At 41.1% G+C, this 9224-nt stretch overlaps 1 long non-coding RNA gene across 1 annotated transcript; it reads right to left on the reverse strand.

The window, feature by feature from the left end:
- Positions 1 to 4694: 4694 nt before the first annotated feature.
- Positions 4695 to 6995, reverse strand: LOC130419723 (uncharacterized). The gene is made up of 4 exons (XR_008906538.1): positions 6622 to 6995; positions 5737 to 5905; positions 5375 to 5505; positions 4695 to 5163 (listed from the first exon to the last, which is right to left on the reverse strand). It is a non-coding gene; the product is annotated as an uncharacterized LOC130419723 (long non-coding RNA).
- Between the last annotated feature and the right edge of the window lie 2229 nt (positions 6996 to 9224).

The raw sequence follows: 9224 nt of genomic DNA on the forward strand, positions 1-9224 counted from the left end.
GTCTGAACTGCGGAGCGGACATTCTTTCGAGGGAAGGTCTTCCGCACGGGGAATGGAGGCTTCATCCTGACTCAGTGCGGTCACTTTGGAAGCGCTTTGGGAAGGCGGAAGTGGATCTATTCGCGACGAGCGAGAACGCGCACTGCCCGCTGTATTTCTCGCTGACCCACTCCCCAATGGGGCTTTACGCATTTCCTCCGGTGAAGATCTTGCCCCTGGTGCTGTGCAAAATCAGAGAGGAGATGGCGACCGTGATCCTCGTCGCTCCTTTTTGGCCAAATCAACCGTGGTTTCCGGACCTGAGCGAATTGTTAACGGCACCGCCGTGGCGGATTCCCCTCAGGAGAGACCTGTTGTCCAAAGCGAACGGCACGATATTTCACCCCAGCCCGCAGCTGTGGAGCCTTCATGCCTGGCCTCTTCGGGGATTTTAAATGCACTTCCTCAGCGTGTACATGGCACTATTTCGGAGTGTCGTGCGCCTTCCACCAGTCGTTTATACACTCTCAAATGGGGGGTGTTTGTTAAATTGTGCAGTAGTAAGAATATCGACCCGATGTCCTGCCCCGTGTCGGATATTTTATGCTTCCTGCAGCACAGGCTGGACAACGGCGGACTCCCGTCAAAACTGAAGGTTTATGTGGCTGCTATCGCCTTGTTTCATTCCCCGGTTGATGGGCAATCAATTGGAGGGCACATGCTGGTGGTCAGATTCCTCAGAGGAGCTAGGAGACTTTTCCCACGCGATAGCCTTCGGTGCCGCCTTGGGACTTAGCACTGGTGTTGAAGGCTCTCTCTTCTCCCCTATTAGAGCCTTTGGACGCGGCTTCCATAAGAGAGCTCACTCTAAAAACTGTTCTCCTTCTTGCCATTGCTTCGGCTAAGCGAATAGGGTATCTTACATTGATCGCACGGCCGGCTTTCGGCAGTCTGAACAGCTCTTCATTTGTTTTGGTGGGGGAACTAAAGGTCGGGCTGTATCAAAGCAGAGGCTCTCTCACTGGGTGGTGGACGCTATTACCTTAGCGTATGAGAGTCAGGGACAGAACTGCCCCTTCGGTATCAGAGCTCATTTGACTAGGGCTATCGCCTCTTCGTGGGCCTGGTCTAAGGGCACATCTATTCAGGACATATGCTGTGCGGCTGGCTGGTCTTCGCAGAACATTTTCGCCAGGTTCTACAGATTGGACGTGTCCTCTTTGTCGTCTCAAGTCCCCTCGGTGAGTGCTGATCACTCTTTATCTTCTACCTTATAATCGCTTATGTTACACAGTTGTTGCTGCGTTGCTGTTTACGCTGTGCTTGGTGTACTTTTATGATCACTGTTATATCCGCCCGGGACTCCGTGCTGGCTCTTACTGTTGTGTTGTCTGCCCTGTTTCAGCGCAGCCCGCTGCATTTGTTGGGTTAGGATATGCAAATTTGGCAGTAGCCCGATCTAGCAGTTCATTGGCCTGTTCAGTGATTTGGCAGTTCATTGGCCGATTTAAGCCAATCAGCTGTTGACGCTTAGGGCGACCTCGCGAATGGTTAAAATTGTATGCTTCCCATGCTTGTGTGTTTTAACCCAGTTTTTCTGGCTGATTTTGCAAGCTCTCCCCGCGGGATTGTACTACCGTTCCATATGCGGTTCTCCGCAATGTCGAAGTGACCGCTCACGAAAGGGAACGTCTCCGGTTACTTTCGTAACCTCTGTTCCCTGAGAAGCGGGAACGAGACATTGCGTAGATCGCCGTGTTCGCCGCTCATCACCGTGCAGGCGTTCTCTCGTAGATTCTGAGGATTGTCGTCACATGCACTGTATTTATACTGTCTGGATTCGTCAATATTTGCATACTGTTGCATTCTTGCGACAATTGGCCAGTTTTTTTACTGCCGTTATCCAATAAGACTTCACGAAAAGTGAAAATGGGGAGGAGTTTCATATGCGGTTCTCCACAATGTCTCGTTCCCACTTCTCAGGTAACCGAGGTTACGAAAGTAACCGGAGACGTTTAGTTTTGTCACTAAAGTCTCGGACTCGTAGTAAACAGAACAACTGATAAAATGCATCATCTCTCTATGTCAGTTTCCTTGATTTGAATAATGACAAATAATTTTGTGAGCGGTCACACTGCATTCTAGGGCATTAGTCACACTATCTTGCACTTTTTATTTTTTTGCTCTCACCTAGAAAACACATTTTCTCGATTGTTTTACAACTTTTCTAAAACAGTTTGGTGTGACTCTTGATGATTCATGGGATGTCAGAAAAGCTGAAACTACGATCTGACAAACTTTAAGCAAAGACCATTTGTCCTTTTTCAAACACACACATAGCTGCCACATGCACAAGAATATTTAATCTACCGTTTGTGATGAAATATTGTCTTACATACCCGGTTGAACACATGCCAACCAACACAAAGATGAAGAAATATACGTTCGGATGCTCTTTCATCATTCCTGCAAAAGATATTGTGTACCACTGCTCCACTGAATTTTCAAAGATGAAACAATGAAGTTGCAATAAGAGAGAAATGATATGAAAATTTCAGCTTGTCCTGGAGTGTTCACATATAGCATCACGGTTTCAATACACTACAGTCACTGAGGGGGTGGTCACATTTAAAAAGAGCAGAACCACAGACGTTTCCATAATATTTAGCCAATCTGATTTAAAGAAGACATCCCACTTGCTTTGTTTGGCTTGCAAAGCATGTCATTCGAGCTGAGGTATTATGTTCTCCTGAACCAGCTCTGGATTTAGTGACCTTTCACAGTGGCTTAACGCAATCATTCAGGTTTGTGATTCCAGTAAATGCATCACCATTGTGCAAGACTGATTTACAGTTCATTTGACTACCGCCAGCTTTGGTCCATATTCGGTGTAAAAGTAATGATTTTAAACAATGATTATCCAACTAAACAGTCTATATTTTGTCAAACTTTGTGATGCATTCTGTTGAGGGTATGCAGATATGCACCCCACCACAGGTCACTATGTAAACCGATATCCCAACGTGTTTGCATAAACTCATTATACCAACACAAATAAACTCACACTAAAAGCTGATTTGGCAGGAAAGAAACCAATGATAGCAGAGTCGTTTTTCTTATTACCATTTCATTGTCCTGTTTTACAATTTTGCTTGTTCTTTGCTACATTCTTGTTTAATATCTTTACTTTAAAAAATGTATGTACTATTTAGATATTATGTAAGTTGTTAACATTCTTCCAAATAGCTTTCAACATTACAAAGAAATGTATACAGGTTTGGAACAACTAGAGTGTATACCACTATAGGTAATTGTGTGCTTCTGATACACTTTATTTTAAGTGTCCGATTTTAGTGACCGAGTAATAATAAGTCAAGTGACACGGCTAAAACGAATATTGTAACAATTCTCCATAAAATGGAAGGAAGGAGTCGGGAACCGGAAGACATTTTAAACATTTAATAAATTAATATAACAGCCGGCGGCCCCTCACGGACGACCGCCGGCGAACAAAACATAATATAAATACAAATACAAACATAACATAAATTCGGGCCCGGTCCTCTCTCTTCGATGGTACGGTCGCTCGTTCCTCTTATATTCTCCAATCTCCTACGTGATTCGAGGCCGGTGTGCGCACAGCTGGCGCTAATTCACAATTACTCACCGGACTCGAACCACGGTCTCGCCCCGCCTACTCTACTACAAATATTATCATTTGTTTTAGATGCATTGCAATGTGTATACACAATTTAAGGTTCAAGAACACTGTATTTCCACATACAGTGCTAGTTTGTATCTCCTCTTTGCCCCACCTCTCTGAAACGAGTGGATTTTTAACAAAGCTCATCCCTCCGAAAAGCAAGGTGTGCTATGACCAGTTAACCAGTGTGTAGTGATTGGTCAAATACTGCAAGCATGTGACGGAAATGTAATGCTTCTTATCAGGTTCCAAAGCAATTGTACTGGCAGTACTGACTGGCATAGACATTTGGGCAGTCTTAGGTCGCTTTCACACTTGAAGATTAGTTCGGAACGGGGCACGGGTCGCATGAATATGAAAGCTGTCAAGGGAATCCAGGTGCACACCTGGCTACCGAACCTGAGACTACTTGAATGAGGTGGTCTGAGTTCGGTTGCTCTTGAACTGTGGCGGGTTTCGCATGAATATGAAAGCAACACGGAGCCGGGTGCGCGCTTGATGAGGAAGTAAAGTGACTTGCGCATGCGTTTAAGCCGATTACGATGTTTTATCATCAATAATACACATGTAAGAGATGATAATGTTGATGATTTACCTTGGATTCGAGTAAAAGTGCAGGCTGCATCGTATTTCAGCGTTACGAGTGGAATGAAGTCGGCAGGTCAATGGTAATCCACTATTTTCTACAAAATAGCCTGTTTGCAAGCAGCAGAAAGCCGTTTGCATTCAATGCGAATGCAAACCCAAATGTCATTTACTCTGCTGCGCATAATAGCACCAAATTCATAAAAACACAATATATTGATCCGTGTTATGTTTTCTGTCATGCGCAGTGCACATTTTGATGACGTAAGATGAACGCAAACGCACAAGGGGTCGACAGAATCAAGTTGAGTCTGAAACCAAACCAATTGTTGCGATTGTTTCTGCGGAGGACGCCGGGAACAGTTCGGACTGCAGCAAACGAGCCCAACACTGTAAAAAAAATCCTGTAAAATTTACAGTAAACTACTGGCAGCAGGGTTGCCAGCCAGTTACTGTAAATTGTACAGCCACAGTACTGTAATTTAATTTACAGCCATTTACTGTAATTGCAGAATACAGGAAAAACTGTAATTTTGAATAGTAACAGTATAATGCTGTATTTTTTACAGCAAATTGCTTGATTTTAATTTACTTCATTTAGAAGAAATACATAAACCACTGTATATCCAGTATGTTTTGCATACTGGATATACAGTGTTTATTTTTTTTTAATTGATACAAAAATACATTACAGACAAATTGTGTACGTTGTTGTACATGAAATAATTTTATTCAGTAACAACTTCATAGTATCCAACATGGCTCTTTAAACATTCATGTTTAAACAACACGTTAACCAACATTACCATCATGAAACAACATTGCAAAACAAGGCCCAAGTGAGTCTGTAAAACGGTCCACATCTTGATCCATCAGAGCACAACAAGTAGCTGGAACTATGGAAACGAAACAAGAGAATAATGTTAGATATTCAATTTATAGTCAGAGAAAAACAGAGGACAACATATACAGTCAGAGAATAATAAAATGATGTAATTCAATGATGAGATCTGTGTGTGTGTGTGTGTGTGTGTGTGTGTGTGTGTGTGTGTATGCGTGTGTGTGTGCCTGTGTGTGTGTGTGTGTGTGTGTGTGTGTGCTTCTTACTTTTCATCGATTACACTGAATATTCATCATTGTGTTTAGAAGAGCGGCGACATGTGGGTTCACTGCAACCTGTTTCTTCTGTATCCTGGCATTTTAGATGACGCTTCTTGTTCCACTCTCTGGATTAATATCTACAAAGAGTCAGGAAAAACTAAATGTTATATATTAAATGTGCAAAATATATTATATTAAAACACATGAATTAAATCATCAGCTTGCTAGTGTTAAATAGGGGAGACTTCTAAATAATTTGCCCCAAAAAAATGCATCTCTCGTTGAGAAATATTGTTTTAAAGGTCTTAACAGGTATATAACATAAACATATCTATAAAAAGCAGGTAAGGAAGTTGTTCAATTAATACCTTTCATTGGACTCCAAGTACATGCTGCCCCATCCTGGTACTCAAGCCTGAATATGTAACATGCTATGAACAGAGTGGTAAGGCCAGACATGAAGCTGTGCTGAGCACCGTCACACACAACCTAACCTTCAGTAGTCAGCATCCAGTGGCCTGCATAGCAAAGTGTGTCCTAAAACAAACAATTATACATGTGACAATAGTAATAGTTAATAGTGACTATACAATTATCTTTAAGCATTTTACATTTAAACTACATTTTAGTATAAGTGACTCTACAAACAAACTCTAAGCAAATTAAACAGAGTAACTTACACTTAAAACCGTACTTATACAGAAATGTAATCCAACTAACGTTAGGGATGTCACGGTCAAGAAATTGTCACACTAGTATTTTGTAACGGGTCTCACTCCCACCCTCCAACGGTCCTATCTGGGAGACAGTCCTGCTCTAACGATGAGGGTGTCGCTAACGTCTTTTGCTCAAGCTCTCATCTGGCCTCCGATACATAAACTGTATATCTAGATGGTTACGTACATTGATCACTTTACCGGGATATCTTCCGTGAACATCGATTTACCTCAAGCTATGGTGACTCATTTTAATTTGGGCGCTCGATTTAACGGATGACTGCATTTGCAAATTTGAATTACGACACAGAATAATCACGAGCGAGTGTGGTATCACAACTGTCGAAGCATGTAACTTTTACCGAGTCTACGGCGGGCGCGATGTTCAACATTAAAAAAACAACCGTCAACTTACTAATACAATGAACTGTAGCTCGTCACATACGCCTTCACTCCTGGTGTGAACAAAAACTCTAAATAACATGAACAACTTCTGTCCTCAGGTGCTATAGCGACGGAGAATGTTTGAAATCTTACCGCGACGGCGCTGCTGAAACCCCGCAAGACTCCTTCGGTCCCCGCGGATGGAGGTTGAATCCGGGGTTACCAATATGAAACGCGAATTTAGATACCTCTATATAACGTTACCACTATGATAGTTACCAAATATGGAAAAAAAATACGTAATAAATTACTTACCACAGGTGTGAATCATTCATTTTTAGCACTACCCCAATCTCGACTGTTGAAGATCATCCCGCCATTGTAGATTTGAAATTTACAGCAATATTCTGTACATTGAGTTAATCCGTCACGTGACTCCAGAATGCATTGCACTTTACAGCAATATTCTGTATTATTTAAAATACAGTCAGCTTCTGTAAAATAACGCTGTAGTTTTTACAGCAATTCGTTACAGTGAATCTGAAAACACTCGTGTAAAAAAAAAAGCTTAGTCAACTCATGTCACAAAGTGATGTAGATTTGTGGGGATGTGATTGCAAGATGCGTTTCAGGCAGGTACGGGTGAGCATTTGCTTTTAGATAGAATGCATCTTTTTTTCCGACACTTTTACTTGTCTTTTACTTGTTGGTCATATAATTAGAATATCATGAAAAAGTTGATTTATTTCACTAATTCCATTCAAAAAGTGAAACTTGTATAATGTATACTCAGGGGCGCCGTATAGGGGGGAAAAGTTAGGACAATTCCAAGGGCCCATGACTGACAGGGGCCCCAAACATATGTAAAAACTTATATAACATTATCAAACCATCATCATTCATTATATAATTTATATAATAATACAATTAATGATCGCTTTCTTTTAAAAATCCCCATTGACCAAAAGGTAAACATCCATATTAACCGACGACCCCCTGTATCAGCATGAAATGGTTTGGTCCTGATTAGCGCTTTCAGTGACGTGTTTAGTTGCAGTCAGTAGATGCGTCAAAACTACAGTGACTACAATGTTGCCTACTAACGTTAAATCAAAATCTGGTTTTCCATAAAAGAGAGGAAAGACAAAGGAAAGGGTGTCAAACTGTAACCCAGTTTTTCACCAAGAAAGGTGTGTAGCCTATAGCAGTGGTTCTTAACTCTTGCCCGCGAGATCCACTTTCCTGCCGAGTTTAGCATCAACTCTGATAAAACACCTGAAGAGGCTAATCAGTGACTTCAGGAACCGACGCGTTCAACTTAATGTTGGGCTGCGCAGATTGTTTGGCATATCGCATTAAAGTACCGCCAGAGCGATTCAAATGCGTACCGCGCAATCTGCACTTGAATCTTTTTTGCGGTACTTAAATGTCATACGTTGATAGATTTGCGCAGCGCCGCATTAAGTTGAACGCATCTATTGTAAAGACGCTGATTAGATTGATCAGGTGTTTTTTTATCAGTGTTGGAGATAAACTCTGCAGGAAAATGGATCTCGCGGGCCAGAGTTGAGAACCACTGGCCTATAGTCTGGTATTAACCTTTTGGTTTAATGTCCATTGTGAAATAAGCTGGCTAGAATTAGACTAGTGTTCGCCTACATCTAATCACCATTTAATCAGTGCAGGGAAAAGTTTTGCACTATAATAACCCTGGTGTGGAAATTCCATTTTACATGTCCACTTTATTTTCTTTTTGGCACATATGTGCAGCTTAGTAAAAAAAATATGCCGTTTTCATTGTTTTGAGAGGATGATGTTAATTTTTAAGTTTATTCATTTTTTCTTTTTTGAAATTTCATAAATAATTAATAATAATTTTGTTACAAGAATTTTTTTTTTTGTCAAATATCACAACAAAAATACATGTATTTGTACATGTAAAAGACAGCCTTCAGCAAATTTTTATGGTTGCTTTTAATCTTGCATCAAATAGTTAACTATACTAGACTTCCTTGGATGTACAAATGACCAGCAGTAACTATTGTGCTAGTACTAGGATTAGACTACAAGAAACAGGACAGTTGTAAGCCTTTAATTAGAGTAATGAAAAGCTTTTGATGGGACAGTTAGATCCTAGAGATGTGGTGACAACAGCTGCACATAGGGGGCCCAATTTGATTTTTTGTCATGGGGCCCAAAATTCCTGGCGGCGCCCCTGTGTATACTGTACATTTATTCCACACAGACTGATATATTTCAAGTGTTAATTTCTTTTAATTTTGATGATTATAAGTGACAACTAATGGGAACCCCAAATCAGTATCTCAGAAAATTTAAATATTACTTAAGACCAATACAAAGAAAGGATTTTTAGAAATCTTGGCCAACTAAAAGTATGAACATGAAACTATGAGCATGTACAGCACTCAATACTTAGTTGGGGCTTCTTTTGCCTGAATTACTGCAGCAATGCGGCATGGCACGGAGTCGATCAGTCTGTGGCAGAAATCGGATGTTATGAGAGCCCAGGTTGCTCTGATCGTGGCCTTTGTTGTGGCGAATCGGCCTTCCGTGGCAGAAAGAAATCTCAGAGACAAGGGTTCCAGGTGCCAAGAGTTTAAACTTTATTTGCCCAGGCAAGCAAAGTGGGATATTCAGAGTTCATCTGAAGTGATCCAACGAATACATATCTGACTCCATCATTTATACATTGTTTTCAAGTTGTTATCACTGTTTAAACCAATCATGTGTGCATG

The sequence above is a fragment of the Triplophysa dalaica genome, chromosome 4 (genome assembly GCF_015846415.1).
Source record: "Triplophysa dalaica isolate WHDGS20190420 chromosome 4, ASM1584641v1, whole genome shotgun sequence".
In the NCBI taxonomy this organism is placed as follows: domain Eukaryota; kingdom Metazoa; phylum Chordata; class Actinopteri; order Cypriniformes; family Nemacheilidae; genus Triplophysa; species Triplophysa dalaica.